At 37.5% G+C, this 26,194-nt stretch overlaps 1 pseudogene; it reads right to left on the bottom strand.

Moving 5' to 3' along the window:
- Positions 1 to 21,622, bottom strand: part of LOC133691743 (uncharacterized) — a 63,579-nt pseudogene extending 41,957 nt beyond the window's left edge.
- Positions 21,623 to 26,194: the final 4,572 nt, after the last annotated feature.

Raw genomic sequence — 26,194 nt, 5'->3', positions numbered from 1 at the left:
CCGCCCCCGTCAATAAATTCCCTAAGAGAATAAAATAAAGGCATCTCCTTTTGTTTTCTCTTCTCGCTTTGTCCGCCTACTATTTTGGCTTTTGGATAATGGGCATGCTCTCTCCCATACACTGCTCTATTCTTTTTTATAGTTATACTCTGTATTGGCTTTGTCTCGTACCTGATAGCTACCCTTTCGATTCCCCCCTTTACTATTCGGTACACGTTGATCGAGAAAACTTGCATAACCACCGTGTAGGCAGCTTAGAAATTCTGGCACTACCTGCTGTCAAGTCCGGCACGATAGTCTCTGAGCTAAACCCGTTGAAATTTTTGAAAAACCAGGTAGAATGGTCAGATGGCCACTCCTGCTATCGGAATTTGAGATCAAATATGTTCGACGTAAAGCCATAAAGGGGCAAGTGCTAGTCGACCATTTAGTGGCATTGCCGATCGCAGAAGGTCAACCTCTCCCAACCTAATTTCTGGATGAGGGTATTATGCACATCCAGTCCCTTGAAGTTGCTCCCCACTGGTCTCTCTCATTCACATTTGATGGCGCTGCAAGCGAGCGGGGATGTGGTGCTGGGATGTTACTTACACCCCTCGAAAAGGTAAAATCTCTACTTTCCTACCTAGGGATAAGAAAGAATAGAAAGAAGCAAAAACTGCACCATCTTCAACAAGACATGTGAACAGTGCCTCTACGCCTATTCAATAGCAGCTTCAGATTCCGATAACAAAGGTAATTCCTCCTCTAAGAGCTAATTCCATGGCATCGCTTACTCATTCAAATGCAACTAAGCCTATGCTTAACACATGCTCTTCGATGTGTCCTAGCTTAAAGCTACTTTCTTACTCATCAGTACATGAATTTGCTCCTAGAGAATTGTCTGTTACAAAAGATTCCATAGCAGTAGTTTCATTCCTATTTATTTTAAAATCAAAAGAAGAAGATTCCCTAGTCGAAGAAGTATGACCACAATTGGATTAAGAGACAAAATAAGTTGTTAAAGAAGAAGCTGTAAGCGGTGCAAGAGTAAACACTAGCACTAGGAAGGGACTGGCTTAAGGAAGTCACGTTTTTTTTTTGGTAAGTTGACGTATGTATTAAAAGAAGAAAATACAAACATTATAAGGGGCATACCCCAGATTTACAATGATAACAGAAACATAAAACAACAGATGGCTACAGGCTAGCCACCGACCATAAAACTGAAACCCCATTAGATTCGTTAGGGAAACCAATACAACCAGCTAACTAACAAATTAAGAATCTATGGTATTCACCCTCCAAGCTCGTTGGATCCTTTTGTTTTCATTTGTTGGTGCGACATTCCTCATCAAATCAAGCTTATCATGAATTATACATTCGATTTGATTAAAGACCAAATTCGAAGTTCTAGACATTCCAGCAAAGATCCTTGCATTCCGTTCTTGCCATACATCATACACTGTAGCTGCAAAACTCAGTTTACGAGAAAAATTGACGAAACTCTTGCCATGCCAAGAGACAGTGGCCCATCGAATCCATTCATCCCAGCCTTTTGTCATTCTTGGAATGTCGCATCTGTCACAAACATCCCACCAGATCGCTTTAGTATAGGAGCATTCAAAGAACAAGTGGTTGTGATCCTCATTGTTGCGGAGACATAGTGAGCATCTATTGGGACCATGTATACCAAACCGATGAAGTTTATCTTGAGTTGTGAGTTTCTGTTGGACAGCCATCCATAGAAGCAATGAATGTCTTGGAACAGCATTCTTGAACCACACAATGTCATGCCATTCAACCATCTGACGATGACGTCTTAGTTGTTCCCAAGCTACTTTGATCGAGAATCTGTGATTTGGCGAATCCAACCAAACTATCTCATCCTTTTGCCCCATCTTAGGATTAGAATTGGAAGGAATAGCTTCTATAATGGGGTGCCAATCTAAGCTTTTTACAGCATTCTGTGATTGACCAATTGAGTCGACTCATAGAGGAATCACCTACAGGAATGAAAGATTGAAGTTCATCAATCAATTGCTTAGCAGTAGCAGCAAAGATGAGGATTTGTCATGCTGAAAATGTTAAAAATTGTTTTTCCATAGCATGATCAAGAAAAGACAGTAAAGTATTATAAAAACCATTAACATTGAGTAAACCTATAGGTTTCTAGTGAATGTTCAGTTGAGCCCAAGAGGAAATATGAAATATCTCTTCTAAAGTTTCCAGACCACCTGGTAAAGCAATGAAGGCGTCAGCATGGTTAAACATTACAGATATTGTGGAGACCTGTAGTTCCTCTCAAACTGTTTTTCCAATGATGTCCCCTTCGGCTAAAGCTTTAGGGACGACCCCCAAAACTTGACTACCTCCTAAAAATGCAACTATTGAAACAACCCCCATTAACCCAAGCCTGCCTCCCCCATATACTAAATGAATCTTTCGCTCAGCTAGTACCCGACCAAGATGATTTGCTGATTCTAAAAATTCTTTCTTTCCAGGACTAGATCCACCAAAAACACAAATATTTTTTATTTGAGGAATAGAGGAACCTGCCATTTCTACACACTTCTATATCTGTTGAATGTATGGGTTGAGTAGAAATGAAGGGAAGGAAGAGAAGATTTTATAGATGAGAAATTGAAAATGCAATCATACCACTTATATATATGCTAGCTAGAGTCTCTCTCTCTCTCTCTCTCTCTCTCTCTCTCTCCCCCTCTCTCTTTTTGTGTTTTTCCATTATTTTTTAAAAAAACATGTGTATGTACAAGCAGTTGTGATTGTGGCTCACATCTTCCTTTGGTTTTATGTTCAAGAACGGCTTAAACGCCATTTATGGGTTGGGGATAGGCTTCCCATCAAGTTTTCTTAAAAACTAGTAAACAGGGTCTTTTTTAGTCAGATTCCCAAGACTATGTCGATCATGTTCTTTATAAAAATAGGGCCATAAATCATGAATTGCACGATGCACATCTCCACTATGATAAGATTTAAGAGTCAATAGAAGATTATCTAAAGACTCTCTATGCTTTGAAATAAATCCCACCTTTTGATAATTTTCACTGGTTTTGCAGAATGCATGTGAGTATTTGAACATGGTAAGCCAATAGAATCTATTTTGTAAGATTTTTGCAATCGTCTTTTTTGACGAGAAATGATCTCTACATGCCTTAGAATAAAAAACTTTAATGACACTAACCTTATTGTCAGAAATACATCTTTGATACATTTGATTATGACAATATTTGAATAAGGGCCATCCCAATAAACATTCTGCACGTCGCTCAAAAACTTTCTTTTGTCTTGGGTATCCAAATGAGCTGGCAATAATCTTGAAGCAAGAAAATTGTTGATATTAGCAGACCAAGGTATCGAAGCAATAGGAAGTGGAGATTGACAAGGAAAGTATTCCTCAATTGGTGTGATGTCAGATGTCAAATCTATTGTCAATTTTGATAAATGATCCATGACAACATTTTCGATGCCTTTTTCTTCCTCGATTTCTTTCTCTTTAAAAGTTTCAAAGATTTCAGAATTGTGATTGACTTCCCTTTGTTTGGTCATGGCATGAGAAAATGGAAGTACTGGTAGGGAATCAGTCTGTTCTTTGCAATGTTCAGATTTAACCCCTTCTTTACCCTCGGACATTGACTCATCATCTTTCTCACAAGGTTCAAGAATTAGTTTTTCAATAACCTTACCACTGTGGAGAGTAATGACTTATTGAACTTGATCCATGTGTTGGCTTCTGGAGCTGCTTGCATTTGAATTGTGCATTTGAATTGTGTTTGCGCTTTAGGATTTTGTTGTGGTTGAGATGAGAACTTACCTTTCTCCTGAAAACTTAGAGCATATGTGAATTTTGCAAGAGTATCTTTAAAATTTATCATGCTTTGAACAAGTTGAGTGTTGATTGTCTCTTGCTTTTCAATGAATGCATATAAAGTGTCCTTAAGATTTCTTCTAGGAGGAGGAACATAAGGAGGTGCATATCCATGAGAATTTTGAAAATTATGATGTGCTTGAAATGGTGGTTGTGAAGTTTGTACATTATTGTTACCACTCTTCCAACTGAATTTTGGGTGATTAGAAGAAGGCAAAGTTGGACAATCATTGGTTGAGTGTTCATTAGTTTCACAAATTTGACACACAATTTCTTGCACAAATTTTAATTGACCATTCTTTTTTTTTTTAATTCTAGTGCCTCAACTTTTCTAGCTAAAGATGCAAATTTGATTTAGAGGTCATGATCTTCCCTAAGGTTGTACATGCCTCCACTAGATGTATGAGGTTGAGTTTTACCTGGTGCCTCACAAGTGCCTGTAGTGTCCTAATTTTGAGCATTTTCAGCTAGCAAGTCTAGATACTCCATTGCTTCATCAGGGTCTTTGTTTTTAAAAGTTCCATTGTACATCAATTCCACCATTTGCCTATCTTTAGGTCTATCTTTAGGTGTTAACCCTTTATAAAATTGTGAAACCAATCTCTATGTTTCAAAACCATGATGAGGACAGGTATTAAGCAAGTCTTTATATCTATCCCAACACTTGTAAAATGTTTCTCCTGGTTTTTGAGTGAAAGTGCTGATTTGTCTTTTGAAAGAGTTTGTTCTGTGAGACGGAAAAAACTTCTTTAAAAATTGTTGTTGCATTTCATTCCAAGCACGAATGGATCCTGACCTAATATTTTGTAGCCGTGTTTTAGCTTTATCTTTTAATGAAAATGGAAAAAGCTTTAATTTGATGGTGTTCATGCTACAATTTAAGTCATTATAGGTGTTACAAACTTCTTCAAATTCTCTTATGGATTTTCTAATTCTAAGCAATGAAAAGTAGGTAAAAGTTGAATAATACCTGGCTTTAAATTAAAATGAGATGCATCAGGAGGAAAAACAATGCACGATCGTGCACTTGTTCTTGTTGGATTCATGTAGTCTCTAAGTGTTCTGATGTGCATCATGGGAATTATAATCCATCTTGTAAAGCTAAATCTAATATGCAAGAGGATTCAGATGGTCCAATGACAAGAACGAGAGCGAAACAACTACAAAAGGCCTTGACGAGTCAAATTGGAATGATTGAAGTTGCGTCGGAGTTAAAAATTAACAATCAGTTTGAAATTGGTTCAAGGATGTTTATTTGCCTATAATTGAAACTTGGAGATAGGAAAAGCCCTTAATGGTTCTTTTGATGTTGGGCTACTTTAAGTTGGATTGATATGCAATTAAGTGAAGGAATTGATGTTGTTTATGGTAAGAACAACAAATGAATTTGAACCCAAATTTAAAGTCATCCATTGCATGTGAAAACAAGACTAATCTAGGTGGATTTCAAGTTCAGAACGAGTTCTTTCTAGTTGTCCAACCATGATTGCATTGGACTTTTGTGTAAGAACATATGGTTGTTTTAAATTTGGTCTGTTTATGTTAGAAAGGTCAAAAAACATGTGCTAGTTAATTTATCTAGGTTAGTTTGTCAAAGTCTGTTTTTTAGGCTTGACTTCTACCATGTTGAATTTTTTCTAACTTTGGAGGGATGTTCCAATTATAAATATAGTATTAAAATATGTAATAATCAACTTTTGGCCAAGATTTGCAACTTAATTCAGAGAATTAAGAGTTGTTCTTCCAAATTGATTTTGTGGAGAACACTACCTGACTTATCACTCTTCAATCACAAAGAGTGTGGCGTCGAAATCCTAAATTTATCTTTGTGACGTCCAGATCGACTTATCAAAGTATCATTCTAGTCTATCCTCCATCTTATTTACCTTAAAAATCATTATAATCCAGCCTAAACACCAAAAGACATCCAACCAGACCCATCCTTCATCCAATTTTCGTCAGATTCGTTGTTACCGATTTTCGAATCAGTCACGGCACATTATGTTCTTACACGATTATTCTCATTATGAATTGACTGGTTATCTTCTTCGGCCATGTTTTCTGAAGAAAATGAAGATTTCCTAAGAAGCCTACAACTTAATGTATGTGTCCAAACTCTCATGCAAGTGCAAAAGAAAAGAAAAGAAAAGAAATTAGAAAAACAAATAAAAGTAAAAACAAAAGAAAATAAAAGAAATATATAATTTATACAATACTTACCTCCTCGGCAACGGCACCAAAAACTTGACATGATCAAAGAGTTGATGTCTTATCCCAAGTGCAGGAATGTTGAAGTAATAAATAACCCGGCAAGACTGGGGTCGAACCATAGGGAAGTTAACTATATAAATTACAAATAAAGAAAAAGATTTGAAGAGAATAATAACAGAAAAGGAGTTGAAGAGAGTTTTGGGATATGATATTGGTGTAAGGATTAAATAATGATAAAACAGATGTCAAAGTTAGAGGATTCACTAATGGTATTTCAAATAAATATAATATAAATTCTTTTTATTACTCAATTGAAAACCACACACAAAGGAGGTTCCAATCGGATGATTTATTGTTATTAGCTCATTATAAATTATTAACATGATCATATTAATCATCTTATCTAAGTAACACCATACTTATAAATATCATCAGGCATTCATATTGCTAACTTATGTTAATAACAAATCAAGTTCCTCGCATAACAACGATGTCGGCCGAAGACTATGATAGATCAAGCATTTAATGTACCAAGTGTTATATAACACAAATCTAGATAGTCATTTAACAAGCAAGGTATTAATAATTAGTAAGATAAAAAGATAAGACATGCTAATATCAAACTTTCTTGGATATAAACATTGAAGTCCATGTTGAGTTTATATTATACCTATTCTAACACCATTAGTAAAACCTTCTTTTTTTTTGGTAAGTTGACGTATGTATTAAAAGAAGAAGATACAAACATTATAAGGGGCATACCGCAGATTTACAATGATAACAGAAACATAAAACAACAGATGGCTACAGGCTAGCCACCGATCATAAAACTGAAACCTCACTAGATTCGTTAGGGAAACCAATACAACCAGCTAACTAACAAAGATGAGAAATTTTGTCCTTCTTGCATCTCCAGTGGAACTTGAATTCTTGGTTGGCACTCATCTTGCAGAATAGCCCCGAAAGGATTTCCATACATAGGACAAACAAATATGGGGACAATGGATCCCCCTTGTCTCAGCCCTCTTCCCCCTTGAAAGTAACCTGCAAGCTCACCATTGACGTTGATGGAGAATTGACATGATGTAACACAAACCATGATCCAATCAATTACTGATGCGAACCTCGTGATCACGTGGTCACGTAACCTACATGCAAAGACATCAATTCCTGGAAAGCCAAGTAAATCATGTTTGATAGGAGTGTGACACAAAGATAACTTGTACCTAGGCACCAGCACTATTGAAAACAGAAACCCCCACCCAACGAATATTGATTCGCGAATGAGAAGTATAAGGATAACGCCACGAAGACAGTTATTCAATCCTCGGGGTTGCTTCTATAGGCTGGACGGTTAGGAATTGAAGCTCCGGGCACAAGATCAATTTGATGTTCAATCCCCCTTAATGGTGGTAATCCATTAGGGATGTCTTCAGGGAATACATCATCAAACTCCTGCATCAAAGAAACAGCCACACTAGGAATAGCATAATCAAGATCGTTAGTGTTAAAATAAGCCTCCTTATACACAAGTAAGATCATTGGCTTATTAGTGAAAAATGCAGATCTGATTTGAGATCCCTTTGCATAAAAATTGGGTTGTTTCTTTAATTTTTCCACAGTATTATCATCACACAAGCTTACTTTCTTCACTCCTCGGTTTTTACCTCCACTCTCAACCGGTTTAATTAATGATTTAGGTTTAGCCGAATCTGATGGTTTTCTCTCACCATTGTCCTCACGTGAATTTTCACTCTTCCCATCCTCACATTCCTTTTTTAATTTCATTTGATCATCATATACTTTTTTTGGAGAAAGAGGTACAAGAGTGGTGGTTTTACCATCCTTTACAATAGTGAACCTATTTTTAAACCCATCATGAATCGCTTTCTGATCAAACTCCCATGGACGCCTCAAAAGTAAGTGACTAGCATGCATTGGGACTACATCGCACAAAATCTCATCGGAATACTTCCCAATAGCAAACGCAATCACAACCTGCTTAGTAACCCTCACTTCACCACATTCATTCAACCATTGCAATCTATAAGGCCTCGGATGCTTAACACAACTCAGATTCAATCTCTTCACAAGAGTATCACTAGCAACATTAGCACAACTACCTCCATCAATTATCATGCTACATACCTTCTTTTGGATGTGACATCGAGTGTGAAATATATTTTCCCGTTGCTGATCTATATCATCTTCTTTGATTTGCATGTTTAGCGCACGCCTTATAACCAAGGCCTCCCCCTCAACAGGATATGCAATCTCCTCATCACTACAATCCACCAAAGGTGGCATCTCTTCACTTTCAGATTCAACCTCCCCATTGTCTCTTGTAAGCATAACTCTTCGGTTTGGACACTGAGATGCAATGTGCCCCTTCCCTAAACACTTAAAGCATTTAATATCTCTATCACGAGTAGGTTGAGATTCAGATTTACCTTTCCCATCCGTATGAGTATCCTTTTTGGCCTTAGATGGTTCGACCTTTGCATAAGGCTTTGGTTGGACAGCCCCCTCTCTTTTCAAATTCGGCCTCCATGTTGAGGAAGATGAAGCCGAATTGGTCTGAAAACGTGTACTGCCCCTTCTCTTTATTTGCCTCTCCACCTTCGTTGCTATATGGACCATGTCCTCCAATTCCACACAATGTTGTAATTCTACAACATTCGCAATGTCCCTATTCAGCCCATTTAGAAATCTAGCCATGGTAGCTTCCCAATCCTCAATCACATTAGCCCGAATCATGGCAATCTCTATCTCCTTGAAATACTCATCCACGGACCTAGAACCCTGATTCAAACCCTGCAATTTCAAATACAAATCTCTATAATAGTGGTTAAGCACAAATCATCTTCTCATCAACACTTTCATCTCCTCCCACGACGTTACCGGCCTCTCTCCACTCCTTCTTCTACTAATACTGATCCCACCATATCAGTGCATAATCTGTGAATTCGATGACTACTAATTTTACTTTCTTCTCTTCCGAATAGTTATGGCAATCAAAAATCCAATCCACCTTTTTCTCCAACTCCAAATATGCCTCGGGATCGTTTTTACCTTGAAAAGAAGGTATTTTCAGTTTGATGGCATCCAAATCACCATCTAAATCAGCATGTCCCCCAACACTACGGAAATTTTCCCTTTGGCCGAATTGGCCCCTAGTTCTATTCCCATAATCCCTTCGGTTTCTAGGCTGCCGAAAACCTTCCCAATAGCCTACGCCCTCATCCTCAAAACCACCATCACCAATATCATCAACGGCCTCCTCAAAATCCTCATAATCAGCCCACCTTGGCCTTTCGGCCCTACCGCCATTGTTTGCTTTCGGTTCAGCCCCAAGCTTCCTCATATTTTGGGTGCTTGTACCAGCCTCGTTACCACGTTTCTCTACCCTATCAAGTCTGTCACACACATTTCCCATCACAAAATTCATCCTCTCTATCATGTGCGTCATGGCTTGCATTTGGAACGTAAGTTCTCCCTCGGGATGGGGTGGTGTGTTGTTTTGATCTAACATGATAGTACCTGCAAAAATTGATTAGTGGTAAAAAAAAATTATCCTCACGTCGCTCGTGTTTCGCTCAAACACTCTTAATATCCTCACACGCTCACACCTCTCGTCTCACCTTCCGCGGTTCTTGCGAAACTGAAACCAACACCAAATAGAACCAACTTGGGAGCGCAATCCAAATATATATATGACTCAAGAAGCAATAAAAACTATAAAACAAGCAAAACAAAGCTGCGATGATAGTCTCGCGAGTAGCAAGCGAGTCTATCCGAAATATGAACGAAACTGAAGACTCGAATAAAAAACAGAAACAAAAAATATGCAAAATGATGAAACAACACCCAAATATGTTGTATATGATGAAGATAAACTGCAAGAAACGAAAACAACAGAAAGCAAGCGAATTTCAAAAGTTGACACAAAACAGACTCGTTTACGAAGAGTTAAGTCCGAATCTGGAACCTAAAGTAAATGACGTCCAATTGAGTTAAAATTTCAGATATAGTGTGATATCAACCCAAATAGACAGAATATAAAGTTTGAGCAATTTACGATAACGTTTGATATACTGACGCAAAAACATTATGAATCAGACCTGATTAGACCCGAATTTGAAACCCAAAACAAACGATATCCAATTGACCCCAAATTTGATATGTGGTGGATTAGGAGCCCCGTAATCGATTATAAAATTTGAGCTAATTCCGAGTTGATTTGATCCAATTTTCTCTTGTTTAGTTTTCTGCGGCAAAATCCAATAACATCTTTTTTTTGAACAATTTTTTTTTTGCTTTTCTCTTCTCTGTTTTTTTTTTGTTTTTGATGCTACTGATATATTTTAAACAATAACAGAATGAAATAACAATTTTTTTTTTATATGCTGCAAATTCAAGGAGAAGAAGAAATTGGATACTAAGGAATTTTTTTGCGGGATCAACAAGAAACAAAAATTTTAGAAGGATATAACCTGATTAATGGAGCCAAGCTCTAATACCAAATGATGCGAACCTCGTGATCACGTGGTCACGCAACCCACACAAAGATAACTTGTACCTAGACACCAGCACTATTGAAAACGGAGGCCGCCACCCAACGAATATTGATTCGCGAACGAGAAGTATAAGGATGACGCCACCAAGACAGTTGTTCTTCGATAAGTCGTTTTCAGTTCTTTAGAGAACCAAGGAAGGGAGATTATCCCACCAACACACAATAAGTGCAGCAAAGAAGTTTATTGATATGAAAATTGCGTAACCTTACATGTTTGGTTATGCCTTTATTTATACTGACTCTAGACTTAAGAAAACCCTAATGGACCCCCCTTAGGTGGACTTATATGAAGCCCACTTACAATTGACCCAAATAAGTAATAATAACCCAAAAACTAAGAAGAAAATAATAAAAATAATAAAATTCCGAAAATTATCATGCTAAATATGCTAGCATCAGATTTGTCACCCTTAATAAGTCCCAAATAAACTAGGACAAATCTGATTTGGAAAATTTGTGTTGCTGCCCCCCCTTGATGTCCTTGATTAGCTTGGATTTCCTTGTTTAACTTTGACAAATAAGAAAACAAATTTCCTCCTTTGTTGCTGATTTAATTACTTTCCTTCCTAAGTTAGGAAAAGCATTAAATAGTCCTCCTCTCTTTAGGAATAAGATATGGCCAACTTCCTTCCTTAATTAGGAGAATCAATTGCTGACTTTTTATCCTTGTAGCATTAGGAAAAACAAGCCTCCTAACAAGGCTGGTATTGGGCCGGACACATCAACCCCATGTTCCACACGAATTGGGCTCTTCTTGGACCTGAACTAGATGGACTAAAGGCTGCCCTTCATGCTCCTTAAATGTCTCAAGCCCATCTAGGTCCATTTTGCTCCATATGTTCTAAACAAGCTCATTCAATGCTTCTTTAAGCTTCTTTGCCCTAGCTCTTGTGATTGGCTCAATTGGCACCTCCAATGGGTCGTTGGCATACCCCAGATCTTGAAACTTTGTGAGCACAGTTCTGATCATACGAATTGAGTTTACATCCCTGTTGCTAAAAATCATCAAGTCGTTAGCAAAACAAAGATGAGAAATTTTGTCCTTCTTCCATCTCCAGTGGAACTTGAATTCTTGGTTGGCACTCATCTTGCAGAATAGCCCCGAAAGGATTTCCATACATAGGACAAACAAATATGGGGACAATGGATCCCCTTGTCTCAGCCCTCTTCCCCTTTGAAAGTAACCTGCAAGCTCACCATTGACGTTGATAGAGAATTGACAAGATGTAACACAAACCATGATCCAATCAATGACTGTTCTAGGGAATCCTATTTTTATTAACATAGCGTCAACGAAATCCCACTGCACCGAGTCATAAGCCTTCATCAGATCAACTTTCATAGCACAACGAGCAGGTCCCGTAGATTTATGATAGCATTTCATTAGTTCCTGAGACAAAAGAATGTTATCACTGATTTTCCCTCCTGAGATAAAAGCAGTCTGAATGGACCAACTAAGGATGGCAAAACAACTTTGATTCTCCCAGCTAGAATCTTAGCGATGCATTTGTACACTGTATTGCAGCAAGATATAGGACGAAAATCTGTCAACCTTGTAGGATTAACAACTTTAGGAATAAGGGAAATGGATGTAGCATTCATTTCTTTAAGCATTCTACGAGTCTGAAAGAAGGATCTAACAGCGTTGATTACATCTTCCCCAACTATGTACCACATTCTTTTGAAGAAACCTACGTTAAAGCCATCCGGTCCAGGGGCTTTGTTGTTCTTCAAACTAAACATAGCATGCTTAATCTCCTCCCTTGTTACATCTTATGCGAGTACATGCTGTTGCGTTGAAGACAGTTTCAAGTTAATTGTCGATTCCATCACTTCCTCGTTCAAAACCCTAGGCATCTGATCCACTCCTAACACACGATGGAAGTATGCAATTACTTCTGATTTGACTGCCTCGTGTCCTTCGACAACCTCTCCATCCTCCCTTGTAAGTGATAGAAGCTTATTTCTATTCTGTCTTCCATTTACTGATTTGTGAAAGTAGCTAGTATTCTGATCCCCCAAGCTAAGCCATTGTATCCTTGCCTACTGTTTGAAAAAAACTCTCTTCAACCCTGACGGTAGAAGCGTATTTACAAACAACATCCCTTTCTCGCATGCACAATATTGGATTCTCATGCGCTGTATGCAGAGCCTGTTGAGCCTTATCCATCTCGTTTTTTGCATCTTTAACTCTATCTGAAATGTTGGAGAAGTGAGTCATATTGAAAAGTTTCAATTCCTGCTTTAGCTTTATTAGTTTGCAACACAGCTGATACATTGGACAACCCCTCGAATTCTGATCCCATACCTTCTTCACCAAGGGCATGAACTCGTCATGATCCATCCACATATCGAAGAATCTGAATGGTTTCTTTATGTTCTGATCTTTGCCAGTAACCTTTACCACCATAGGAGAATGGTTTGACATACCCGAAGGCAAAAATCTCGCTTCCGATAATGGGAAGTTCAGATTCCACTTCTCATTGACAAGTACTCTAGCTAGTTTCCGCATAATCAGATTCTCAGGACATTGGTTCGACCAAATATAATGCATACCTGAATACCAAAGATCATCTACTTTCGCTTCTCGAATACATGTATCCAATCTGTCTATAGTACCAGCCCACGTAGTAGACCCTCCTCACCTGTCCGACTGGTTGCGGATAGCATTAAAGTCACCCATAAGAATCCACGAGGTTGACTCCCATCCATCACTACGACTCACTATATCAGACCATAATGCCTCACGTAAGGAAGCATTATTGTCTCCATAAATAATTGAAGTATTGAAACAGATATTGGTAGCTAATATAGTGACAGAAACATGAATAGCCTAGTTTGACATTCCGAAAACATCCACCTTCACCGTATTAGCATTCCAACAAACCCAAATATGACCACGACAAGAGCAATTATAATTATACAAGAAGGACCAAGAACGCAGAAGAGGTTGAGAAACATTATTTTTATTTTTATCTGTAACTCGAGTTTCAACCAGACCAAAAAGAGCTTTCCTCTCTTGATGGATGAGCCGACGCAATTCTGAATGCTTTATAGGATCATTCAAACCTCTAATATTCCAACATCCAATAATCATAGGAAAATAGAGAGGAGTACAAACAGCAACACAAAGATTACCTTGACGTGCCTCCTGGAGAGGAGCCAGATTTCTTATTCTTCTTTGAAGAGGCTTTTGAACCCTTTTTCTTTTTCTCTAGAGAGTCTGTAGCCTTAATAGCTAACTGATTAACAATTTCCCTTTCGGTGGAATTCAGGGTTTGAGGGGTTGTCAAGATCGTTGATGTTAACTCCTTAACGGTTCGTTCCCCATCTGTATCACCTCCCATTGCGTCCATATCTTGATCTAAAGTAGTATTTGCAGCCCCTTGCTCCTGTTGCATGTCTTCTCGTAAACTCTTCAAGACAAGAGGAGAGGAAGGATTTTCATCTTCATGACAAGTAGCATTGCGCACATCTGATGCCGCATGATCATTCATATTACAATCAGACATATGTATACCAGATGTTGAACAACCATTCTCATTACAATTACCCACTTTAGATGCCAAGGGAGCATTCTCCCCACTCACAGAACCCTTGTTTTGTTTACCAACTACCTGCCACTGAAACTGATTCTGCTTGTTATCCGCATATTTAGAGTTCATAGCTCCTAGATTCCTCTTACCCTCTGCCACCACTTTAAGATTATCAATGTTATTAGTAGCACATAGCGCTGTGGTGTGTCCAAAGACATTGCAATTACTGCACTTCGACGGTATCCATTCGTACTCAGCTGAAATTGTTATGAATAACCCATTTGGACAGCGAAGATCATACTCCTTAACCAACGTCTTCGAAGCATCTATCTCAACGCAAACTCTTGCGTAACTAAGCCTTTTACGCAACAATGTAGTATGATCCGCATGAAGGGGGACTCCAATAGCACTCGCTACACAGCTCAACCCCTTAATAGTCCAATACTCGAGAGGGACATTATACAGCCAAACCCATACCGGAACTCTTGCCAAATCATCTTTCAAAAATTGCATGTTCGGTTGGCAGCGTTTAAGCACCAAAGGCCTGTTTGCCATGTGCCATGGGGCTCTTTCCAGCACATCAGTGACATGATCGACAGAATCAAAAGTGAAGATGAAGAAACCATTATCCGAAGACAAAACTTCTGATAGACCGTAGGAGCCCCATATTCTTTTGGCAATAGAATTAACCACGGGATACGGTAATTTCTGCCCCATAAAACTAGGGTGGATTTCCAAAATTCACAGCCATCTTCAAACACATCAAGTGGAGGAGCTATTGTCACACAACCATCAGTCATAGTAGGGGGAGCAAAGTGCAGATTACGGACTAAACTAATGCCAAAGGTCTTGCTACCCTCATTGTCATCAACATCAGAACCCTTCAAAGCATTTAAAAAATTCAATTTGGGTCTAAGTTTTAGTTGTTCTTGTTGATGAGACCCTACCTTCACCTCATCAACTTTAGAACCCAACATATGGTTCATTTCTGGAACAACATTAGAAGCTTGGACAGTAGAGTGTTTCTCTATGCTAACATCAGAATCAGCTTGAAACTGAGAAATCCTCATCCCATGGCTATTCAACATATCTTGCAGTTCTAATCTTAATGTCTGTCCAGACTTAACTTGATTGTGTTGTTCAATGTTAGCGCTAAACATTGGAACATTTTCCACATAAGAACATAGAGACATTATGGTAGCATACAAATACTCTGAGAACAAAATTCTAAGAAGGTAAACTGAGTCCAAGAAGCAACCTAAGCTCAGAAATAACAGCAATGTAATCTCATAAACAACAAGATGCAGATTAGTTCATGAAGGAAGAAGAGAGTTACAGAATTATGAGGCCAATATCTCCCATCACACTAATTGTAACAATGATCCGTTCACTCAAGATGTAGAGTAGGTTTCGAAGAACAACATCCTAAAAAATGGTAACGATTCAACGGTGAACAAAGGAGATCAAGTTACGACAAACCACTCTGAAATAGCAAGAAAAATGTAACTTTTTCCAAAGAACTGTGATTTAATCTTCACATATGGCAAAGGCCTTCATGTCTATGACAGCCATAAGAGAAATCATGAAGAAAATCCATTCACTATGCTGCAACTTCACCACTTCTCCATAGTTCCAGAACTGAAAATGCAGAATAGTAGAAATATTGCGAGATCAATATCTCTTACCTCGTTGATTGGATAACAGATCCGTTCGGTCAATGTTGAGAGAAGGTTGGAAGGAACAACATAGTCAGAAATGAGAGCAATCCAACGGTGGACGGAGTAGATGTAGCTCCGACAGCACCACACTCTCTCTCACGATCGGATACCTAGGAAGACCATGTAGCTGAATGATCTCTATAAAGAATAGGTCAGTTATATTTATTGCATCAGAAGCAATGAAATGTGTCATCTTAGAAAACTATCCACAACAACAAATATAGAATCACTCCTTTTCATAGACCTAGGTAAACCTAAAATGAAATTCATAGAAATATCAACCCAAGGTTCCTTAAGAACAAGCAAAGATGTGTATAGTCCATGAGGCATTACACTAAACTTAGCTTGTTATGCACATCTCTTTGCATTCTTTGCACGTCTCTTTTCATACTAGGCTAATAAAAGTGTTCATACAGAACCTCCAAAGTTTTATTAATTCCAAAATGCCCCATTGAACCTCCCCATGTGCTTCACTCAGAAGCAATTCATGTAAAGAACAATTAGGCACACATAATTTATTTTCCTTAAACAAAAATCTATCATGCCAAATGATACGAACCTCGTGATCACTTGGTCACGCAAAGACACCAATTCCCAGAAAGCCAAGTAAATCAGGTTTGATAGGAGTGTGACACAAAGATAACTTGTACTTAGGCACCAGATTTGCGAACGAGAAGTATAAGGCTGATACCACGAAACCAGTTGCTCTTCGATAAGTCGTTTTCAGTTCTTTAGAGAACCAAGGAAGGGAGATTATCCCACCAACACACAACAAGTGCAGCAAAGAAGTTTATTGATCTGAAAATTGCGTAACCTTACATGTTTAGTTATGCCTTTATTTATACTGACCCTAGACTTAAAGAAACCCTAATGGACCCCCCTTAGGTGGACTTATGAAGCCCACTTACAATTGACCTAAATAAGTAATAATAACCCAAAAACTAAGAAGAAAATAATAAAAATCCAAAAATTAGCATCTTAAATATGCTAGAATCAGATTTGTCACCCTTAAAAAGTCCTACATAAACTAGGAAAAATCTGATTTGAAAAATTTGTGTTGCTGCCCCCTTTCCTTTGATGTCCTTGATTAGCTTGGATTTCCCTGTTTAACTTGGACAAATAAGAAAACAAATTTCCTCATTTGTTGTTGTCCTCCCCTATTTAGGAATAAGATATGGCCAACTTCCTTACTTAATTAGGAGAATAAATTGCTGACTTTTTATCCTTGTAGCATTAGAAAAAAAAACAAGCCTAACAAGGCTGGTATTGGGCCGGACACATCAACCCCTTGTTCCACACGAATTGGGCTCTTCTTCAACCTGAACTAGATGAATTAAAGGATGTCCCTCATGCTCCTTAAATGTCCCAAGCCCCTCTAGGTTCATTTTGCTCCATATATTCTGAAATAGCTCATTCAATGCTTCTTTATGCTTCTTTGCTCTAGCTTTTGTGATTGGCCCAATTAGCATCTCCAATGGGTAATTGATGCATTACACTTGGTGTTTTGCTGATCCGCATCATCCCTTCTCTCTTTAAAAGGATTCGACCTCGAATCATCACCTACATCAAATAGAGTAAGATCAGAAACTTTAAAGGTAGCACTAACACCATACTCACCTAGCAAATCAACTTTATAAACATTATTTATTGATCCTCTCAAGGATCTAAAATGGCCCATCTCCTCGTGGTTGTAGCTTTGATTTTCTATGGGCCGAAAATCTATCCTTGCGCATATGAACCCAAACCCAATCGCCGGGCTGAAAGACAACATGTTTGTGCCCCTTATTGACTTTGGTCGCATACACATGATTCCTATTTTCCATCTGTTGCCGCACACTCTCATGAAGTATGTTCACTTGTGCTTTACAATTACCATCCAAACTAACTCTTTCATCAATTGGCAAAAGAATCAGAACCATTGGAGTTAAAGGGTTAAATCCACACACAATTTCAAAATGGTGAAAATTCAGTAGTAGAATGCACATTACGATTATATGCAAACTCTATAAATGGCAAACAACTTCCCAATTCTTTAAGTTCTTTTGAATGACAGCACGCAGAAGTTGTGTTAAGGTCTTATTAACCACTTCGGTTTGTCCATCTGTTTAGGGGTGACAAGTAGTTGAAAACAATAGTTTAGTACCCAATTTGCCCTATAACACCTTCCAAAAATAACTAAGGAACTTAACATCTGTATCAGAAATAATGCTCTTAGGGACCCCGTGAAGTCGTACTATCTCTCTAAAGAACAAATCAGCAATGTTAGTTGCATCATGAGTTTTATGACATGGAATGAAGTGTGCCATTTTTGAAAACCTATCAACAACTACAAAGATGGAATCCCTACCCCATTTTGACCTAAGTAAACCTAAGATGAAGTCCATTGAAATGTCTACCCATGGTTCTTTCGGTACAGGCAAAGGGATACCAACAAGCCATGTGGTTGAGTCCTAGACTTTGCTTTCCTATAAGTTATGTGTTTATCACATATGTGTTGCATATTTTTTTTCATTTTAGGCTAATAAAATGCTCATGCAACACATCCAAAGTCTTAACAACACCAAAATGCCCCATCATATGCTTCACGTACAAGCAATTCATGCATAGAACTTAATGGAACACACAAATGACTCTCTTTTAAAAAAATATCCATCAAGTTTATAGAACTTTCCAAAAGCCGAAGTTTCGCAAGCATTGTAAACATTAGCAAAATCGTTTTTTTGGTAAGTTGACGTATGTATTAAAAGAAGAAGATACAAACATTATAAGGGGCATACCCCAGATTTACAATGATAACAGAAACATAAAACAACAGATGGCTACAGGCTAGCCACCGACCATAAAACTGAAACCTAACTAGATTCGTTAGGGAAACCAATACAACCAGCTAACTAACAAATTAAGAATCTATGGTATTCACCCTCCAAGCTCGTTGGATCCTTTTGTTTTCATTTGTTGGTGCGACATTCCTCATCAAATCAAGCTTATCACGAATGATACATTCGATTTGATTAAAGACCAAATTCGAAGTTCTAGACATTCCAGCAAAGATCCTTGCATTCCGTTCTTGCCATACATGATACACTGTAGCTGCAAAACTCAGTTTACGAGAAAAATTGACGAAACTCTTGCCATGCCAAGAGACAGTGGCCCATCGAATCTATTCATCCCAGCCTTTTGTCATTCTTGGAATGTCACATCTGTCACAAACATCCCACCAGATCGCTTTAGTATAGGAGCATTCAAAGAACAAGTGGTTGTGATCCTCATTGTTGCGGAGACAGAGTGAGCATCTATTGAGACCATGTATACCAAACCGATGAAGTTTATCTTGAGTTGTGAGTTTCTGTTGGACAGCTATCCATAGAAGAAATGAATGTCTTGGAACAACATTCTTGAACCACACAATGTCATGCCATTCAACCATCTGACGATGACGTCTTAGTTGTTCCCAAGCTACTTTGATCAAGAATCTGTGATTTGGCGAATCCAACCAAACTATCTCATCCTTTGGCATACGGAAAGGTTTCAATAAATTCAACCCATTTGGCATGTCTCTTACTCAGCTTACCTTGCCCTTTCAAGTGCTTCAATGATTCATGATCAGAATGCATCTCAAACTCCTTGGGCCACAAGTAATGTTGTCACATCTCTAAAGTTCTTACTAAGGCATAGATCTCCTTGTCATATGTAGGGTAATTCAAGGCTGCCCCATTAACTTTTTCGCTGAAATATGCAATGGGCCTCCTATCCTGCATTAACACAGCTCTTATACCAATACCTGATGCATCACATTCAACTTCAAAAGCTCTTGTAAAGTCTAGCAAAGCTAAAACAAGCGCCGAACAAAGTTTATCTTTCAACAAATTAAAAGTCTCATCCTGTTCATCATTCCATTTGAATCCAATAGACTTTTTTACAATTTCAGTTAAAGGTGCAGCAATAGTACTAAAATCCTTCAACCTTCTATAAAAACTAGCAAGTCTATGAAAACTACTTACCTCACTTACCGATTTTGGCGTAGGCCAATCCTAGATTACCTTAACTTTCTTCTCATCCATCTCGATACCCTGCCCACATAGCCAAGAAACACAATTTTTTCCATGTAAAAGATACACTTTTTAAAATTAGCATATAATTGCTCACTACGCAACACACTAAGTGCATTACGTAAATGATCAAGATGCTCATTTAAGTTCTTACTATAGATCAAAATGTCATCAAAATACACAACAACAAACTTACATATAAACGTACGCAATACATGATTCATTAAATGCATAAACGTGCTAAGCGCATTTGTAAGTCCAAACGGCATGACTAACATTCATACAAACCGCTTAGTCTTAAATGCGATTTTCCACTCATCACCCTCTTTTATTTATCCTAATAGGATGTCGATACTTTACCGTTATGTTATTGACGGCACGATAATCGACACACATCCTCCATGTTCCATCCTTTTTAGCCACAAGTAGCACTGGAGTAGCATAATGACTTATACTCTCATGAATGTACCCCTTCATCATCAACTCAGCTACTTGCCTTTGAAGCTCCTTCGTCTCCTCGGGGTTTCTTCTATAGGCTGGATGATGAGGAATTGAAGCTCCGGGCAGAATATCAATTTGACGTTCAATCCCCTTTAATGGTAGTAATCCATTAGGGATGTCTTCAGGGAATACATCATCAAACTCCTGCATCAAAGAAACAGCCACACTAGGAATAACAGAATCAAGATCGTTAGTGTTAAAATAAGCCTCCTTTTACACAAGTAAGATCATTGGCTTATTAGTGAAAAATGCAGATCTGATTTGAGATTCTTTTGCATAAAAATTAAGTTGTTTCTTTATTTTTTCTACACTATTATCATCACATAAGCTTACTTTCTTCACTCCTCGGTTTTTACCTCCACTCTCAACCAGTTTAATTAATGATTTAGGTTTAAATGAATCTGATGGTTTTCTCTCACCATTGTCCTCACGTGAATTTTCACTCTTCCCATCCTCACATTCCTTTTTTAATTTCATTTGATCATCATACACTTGTTTTGGAGAAAGAGGTACAAGAGTGATGGTTTTACCATCCTTTACAATAGTGAACCTATTTCTATACCCATTATAAATCGCTTTCTGATAAAACTGCCATGGACGCCACAAAAGTAAGTGACTAGCATGCATTGGGACTACATCACACAAAATCTCATCGGAATAATTTTCAATAGCAAACGCAATCAAAACCTGCTTAGTAACCCTCACTTCACCACAATCATTCAACCATTGCAATCTATAAGGCCTAGGATGCTTAATGCAACTCAGATTCAATTTCTTCACAAGAGTATCACTAGCAACATTAGCACAACTACCTCCACAAATTATCATGCTACATACCTTGTTTTGGATGTGACATCGAGTGTGAAATATATTTTCCCGTTGCTGATCTACATCATCTTCGTTGATTTGCATGTTCAGCGCACGGCTTATAACCAAGGCCTCCCTCTCAACAGGATATGCAATCTCCTCATCACTACAATCCACCAAAGGTGGCATCTCTTTACTTTCAGATTTGTCACTTTCAGATTCAACCTCCTCATTGTCTCTTGTAAGCATAACTCTTCGGTTTGGACACTGAGATGCAATGTGCCCCTTCCCTAAACACGTAAAGCATTTAATATCTCTATCACGAGTAGGTTGAGATTCAGATTTACCTTTCCCATCCATATGAGTATCCTTTTTGGCCTCAGGTGGTTCGGCCTTTGTATAAGGCTTTGGTTGGACATCCCCCTCTCTCTTCAAATTTGGCCTCCATGTTTAGTTTTTTGCGGCAGAATCCAATAAACATCTTTTTGAACAATTTTTTTTGTTTAGCTTTTCTCTTTTCTCTTTTCTGTTTTGTTTTTTTGATGCTACTGATATATTTTCAACAATAATAGAATGAAATAATAATTTTTGCGGAATCAACAAGAAACAAAAATTTCAGAAGGATATAACCTGATTAATGGAGCCAGCTCTGATACCAAATGATACGAACCTCGTGATCATGTGGTCACGCAACCCACATGTAAAGACACCAATTCTTGGAAAGCCAAGTAAATCAGGTTTGATAGGAGTGTGACACAAAGATAACTTGTACCTAGGCACGAACACTATTGAAAAACGGAGACCCCCACCCAACAAATATTGATTTGTGGACGAGAAGTATAAGGATGACGTCACGAAGATAGTTGTTCTTTGATAAGTCATTTTTCAGTTCTTTAGAGAACCATGGAAGAGAGATTATCTCACCAACAACACACACACACAAAGTGCGGCAACAAGAAGTTTTATTAATTTGAATATTGTGTAACCTTACATCTTTGGTTATGCCGTTATTTATACTGACTAGACTTAAAGAAACCCTAATGGACCCCCCTTAAGAGGACTTATATGAAGCCCACTTACAATTAACCAAAGTAAGTAATAATAGGCCAAAAAGTAAGAAGAAAAATAATAAAAATCCAAAAAATATCATGCTAAATATGCTATAATCAAATTTGTCACCCTTAAGAAATCTTAAATAAACTAGGAAAAATCTGATTTGGAAAATTTGTGTTGTTGCCCCCCTTGATATTAGCTTGAATTTCCTTGTTTATCTTGGACAAAAAAGAAGACAAATTTCTTCCTTTGTTGCTGATTTAATTACTTTCCTTTTTAAGTTAGGAAAAGCATTAAATAGTCCTTCCCTCTTTAGGAATAAGATATGGCCAACTTCTTTACTTAATTAGGAGAATAAATTGCTGACTTTTTATCCTTGTAGGATTAGGAAAAATAACAAGTCTAACAAGGCTGGTATTGGGCCGGACACATCAACCCCTTGTTGCACATGAATTGGGCTCTTCTTGAACCTGAACTAGATGAATTAAAGGTTGTCCTTCATGCTCCTTAAATGTTTCAAGCCTCTCTAGGTCCATTTTGCTCCATATGTTATAAACAAGCCTATTCAATGCTTCTTTGCCCTAGCTCTTGTGATTGACTCAATTGGCACCTCCAATGGGTCGTTGGCATGATTACACTTGGTGTTGGGCTGATCCGCATCAGTTGATTTCTTTGAATGTAAAATTATATAAAAATACCAAAAACAATTCAATGGTTAAAGAAGCAAAGGTGGTCGACCATTGGAGGAGTGAATTGGAATAGAATAATTTATATTTTTCTTTGTAAATTTCATGTGATGTGTTGTTTATAATGTGAACAATGGCTAAGTAAGATAGTTATTACATGAGAAGAAGAAAGGAACCCTTGGTCCCCTTAGGCCAATTGTCTGTCAAAGCAAGGTTAAAAGGGGAAGGAGAGATTTTGAGATTTCGTATGTTAATAATAAATAGATTATGTGGTGAAGAAACTTTTTTTTAACAAGTAAAGCATGATAATTCAATTTTGCAAGGGAAAAAAACCATAGTTTTCCCTAGGGGGCTCTCAGCCCAAAATAGCCATAAAAGAAGTAAGGATGAATTGTTTGAATAAATAAAATGTCAATGTGAGGGGCAAGGATACAAAGTATAGTTTTAAATGAGAAACCATAGAACTTAACAAAAGTCATTTACAAAACTAAATCAAGTGCATGTGTTATGTAAAATGAAAATGAATCTATCAACGATAATGTATAGCTTATGGCTTGATTTAGGAGGAGTTGTGAAATGTAGGGTAAATGTGGAATCCAATGTGTATATTTTCCTGAAATGGTTTTGACCATATTACATAAAAGGGCAAGTTAGGTTAAATTGATTCTTGGGAAGTCATATTTAGTGAGGTCACCATACATATAATGTGGAAATGGTTGTTTTGGAGGAAGAGTGGGAAATGAGGATGTTTGAGGGTTCATTTAAATTGTTGACAAAAATAGACAAATTCATCTTCCTAATTTCTAGAAGAGATTCGACCCTAAAAATGTTAGAATTTGGGATAGGTTCCACATTGAAGTTATAGCCAATGATGTCAGCATTCTAACAAGACTTACCTCACTTAATTTGGAGTTCTAGAACTCTAGATGTAGGTAAACATCTAAGGAGAGGTCAATCTGCAACCTTTGCTGACAGTTTCAACAAATTGCTAGAATAGGTAATTTAGATGTATTAGGGGTAGAATTGAGTTTCTTTCCCTTCAGAAAAAGAAAATGTGTAGTGCTATGTCTTAACATTCAAAGGAAATAAGCCATGTTCAAAACCAAAATTTATAATGTTAGTTATGATTAAATAAAGAATAATGATTTTAAAAGATGTAATGGGAAATTGTTGAAGGGAAGTCAACATTTGTTGTTATTATTGTTATTACGAGAAATGTAACTTGAATAGAAAATAATGTAGTATAGCTGTGAAGACAAAACGGACCACAAGAGCTGTATAGCAAAGCATGGGGAGCACGAGCTGAGTTTCTGCAACAAGTACTTGTTCTACACCTATACCCTTTTTAAATGTGTATAATTATGAAAATTTGTTTAAATTTTTGGATTGTATATATAAATGTTGCCAAAAAAGGAAATGTCTAATGAAATGGATGAGAAATGGAAGCAGGCTTAATTAACTATCTCGAGTTAGGAATAGTTAATGATATCAATGGGTTCCATTGATATCAACACTTCCCTGAACTTGATTAGTCGGTTATGAGTACAGGAGGCTAGTGATGTTAGTAAGAGTTACTAACATCGGCATGATCACCACAGAATATGGGGGATATTGAACTTGATTAACTATTCCGAGTTAGGAATAGTTAATGATATCGATAGGCTACATCAATATCGACATTATCATGAAACTAAATTAGCTATTCTTAATATGGAGGCTAATGATGTCAAGTGTAACGACCTGAAATTTCTTAATATGGGAATTATAATCCATCTTGTAAAGCTAAATCTAATATGAAAGAGGATTCAGATGGTCCAATGACAAGAGCAAGAGCGAAACAACTGCAAAGGGCCTTGATGAGTCAAATTGGAATAATTGAAGCTGCTTCGGAGTTAAAAATTAACAATCAGTTTGAAATTGGTTCAAGGATGTTTATTTGTCTACAATTGGAACTTGGAGATGAGAAAAGCCCTTAATGGTTCTTTTGATGCTGGGCTACTTGCATTTAGGTTGATATGCAAATAAGTGAAGGAATTGATGCTGTTTATGGTCAGAACAACAAATGATTTTGAGCCCGAATTTGAAGTCATCCATTGCATGTGAAAACAAGACTAATTTAGGTGGATTTCAAGTTCAGAACGTGCTCTTTCTAGATTGTCCAACCATGACTACATTGGACTTTTGTGTAAGAAGATATGGTTGTTTTAAATTTGGTCTGTTTATGTTAGAAAGGTCAAAAAACATGTGCTAGTGTTATTTTGTCAAAGTCTATTTTTTGGGCTTGACTTCTGCCATGTTGAATTTTTCCTAACTTTGGAGGGATGTTCCAATTATAAATATAGTATCAGAATATGTAATAAAACACTTTTGGTCAAGATTTGAAACTTAATTCATAGAATTAAGAGTTGTTCTTCCAGATTGATTTTGTGAAGAACCCTACCTGACTTATCACTCTTCAATCACAAAGAGTGTGGCGTCAAAATCCTAGATTGATCTTTGTGGCGTCCAGATCGACTTATCAAAGTATCATTCTAGTCTATCCTTCATTTTACAAGATGGATTATAATTCCCATGATGCACATCAATGATTGAGTTGCGAAAACTTCTGGATAGGTATCCTACATTTGAATTAAATTCTTTCTTGGAGTCCATTAGGGTTTATTTTAGTTTGGAGTCATTATAAATAAGGGCATAACCAGTCATGTAAGGTTAGACAATTCAGATTAATAAAACTTCTTGTTTGTCGCACTTTATGTGTGTGTGTGTTGGTGAGATAATCTCCCTTCCATGGTTCTCTAACGAACTGAAAAACGACTTATCAAAGAACAACTATCTTCGTGGCGATAAACTCACAACTCAAGATAAACTTCATCGGTTTGGTATACATGATCCCAATAGATGCTCACTCTGTCTCCACAACAATGAGGATCACAACCACTTGTTCCTTGAATGCTCCTATACTAAAGCGATCTGGTGGGATGTTTGTGACAGATGCGACATTCGAAGAATGACAAAAGGCTGGGATGAATGGATTCGATGGGCCACTGTCTCTTGGCATGGCAAGAGTTTCATCAATTTTTCTCGTAAACTGAGTTTTACAGCTACAGTGTATCATGTATGCCAAGAACGGAATGCAAGGATCTATGCTGGAATGTCTAGAACTTCGAATGTGGTCTTTAATCAAATCGA

This window comes from Populus nigra, chromosome 4, assembly GCF_951802175.1.
Source record: "Populus nigra chromosome 4, ddPopNigr1.1, whole genome shotgun sequence".
In the NCBI taxonomy this organism is placed as follows: Eukaryota; Viridiplantae; Streptophyta; class Magnoliopsida; order Malpighiales; family Salicaceae; genus Populus; species Populus nigra.
This window is presented reverse-complemented; position numbering and strand designations above follow the sequence as displayed.